Genomic DNA, 1,473 nt, shown 5'->3' on the forward strand with positions numbered 1-1,473 from the left:
TCACGATGAAATTGCTCTTGTTCAAACGCCTCTGACACTATCCACGTAAGTGTAACCCAGGTTTCAAAAACCTGGATTCCAGTTGTCTCGCCTTTCCAGATTAAACCAATGTACATCTTACATGTATTGATTGATGTCTTGTGATGTCTCCCTAAAACGTGTGAAACCAGGCTGTAGCCCGACCAACTTGGGTGCACGGTCTCTGGATCTCCCGAGACTGTGTGATGGGCCATGGTCACTCATATTTGGTTCAGAACAAATCTCTCCAAATATTTTACAGAGTTTGACTCTTTTCACTCATACTATTATATCAGACAATGCAGCTCCAGATCCTAATATCCTAATTTAATCAAAAATCATAATTTTGCCCATTAGTTCAATTACATTTGATACTAAATCCTTTGTCAGATCTACTGTCAGGAAGCCAAATGGATTTGAGATTTGCCTCCTCTCCAGGTTCACAGAGACCTTAGGGCCAAGAGCTGAATGAGAGAGGGAGAATGAAAGCTTAGCTAAGAAATGGAATTAACTTAAAAATTTTTTCAATTTTAATTTTATATTGCGTGTCATCCTCGCTCAGGAGCCATGCTAATCTCTGTATCATTGCAATTTTAAAAAATGTGTTCCGAAGTAAGCATGAAATTTAACATTTAAAAAAATGACTGTAGGGCCAGGCGCATGGCTCACACCTGTAATCCCAGCACTTTGGGAGGCCGAGGTGGGCGGATCACCTAAGGTCAGGAGTTCGAGACCAGCCTGACCAACATGGAGAAACCCCATCTCTACTAAAAGTACAAAATTAGCGGGCGTGGTGGTGCATGCCTGTAATCCCAGTTTCTTGGGAGGCTGGGGCAGGAGAATAGCTTTAACTCGGGAGGCGGAGGTTGCAGTGAGCCAAGACTGCGCCATTGCACTCCAGCCTGGGCAACAAGAGTGAAACTCTGTCTCCAAAAAAAAAAAAAAAAAAAAAAAGTACGTGGTAGACCTGGAGGCACATAATCACTTTTTGGAATACAGTTTGTCACTTTTAATTGAAAATAACTAAATAATGTCAATGTGTAACTGAAGATCAGATGTCAAGGTTGGGAGGAAAGCATCTTCCCTTAAATGCTGTTTGTTGTGACAGAAGCACATGCTATCATTGAAAGCAAACAAAAGAGAAAAACAAAAACCCTGGGTGTCAATAGTAAACAGTGGCTACTACAGACCTACAGAAATTGGATTTCCTGTTGGCTATGGGATTCTAGTCAAGCAAGGTCCAAAGTCTTTGACATGTACTTGAATGCATTTACAGTAAATGAGATTTAGAAAGCTAATCTTTTCCCAGAGGCAATGCTGCCTAACTATTGTCTGGAGATGCTCAGGGACCATCCCTAGATTCTATTAAGAAGTGGTTTCTTCAGAGGTTGCAGTGAGTCCAGATTGTGCCATTGCACAATACCCTGGGCCACAGGGTATTGTTTTGACTCTGTC

At 41.7% G+C, this 1,473-nt stretch overlaps 1 non-coding gene across 1 annotated transcript; it reads right to left on the bottom strand.

The window, feature by feature from the left end:
* Positions 1-532: 532 nt before the first annotated feature.
* LOC112632238 lies at positions 533-638 on the bottom strand. Its single transcript, XR_003121306.1, has one exon. It is a non-coding gene; the product is annotated as a U6 spliceosomal RNA (small nuclear RNA).
* Between the last annotated feature and the right edge of the window lie 835 nt (positions 639-1,473).

The sequence above is a fragment of the Theropithecus gelada genome, chromosome 9 (assembly GCF_003255815.1).
Source record: "Theropithecus gelada isolate Dixy chromosome 9, Tgel_1.0, whole genome shotgun sequence".
Lineage (NCBI taxonomy): Eukaryota > Metazoa > Chordata > Mammalia > Primates > Cercopithecidae > Theropithecus > Theropithecus gelada.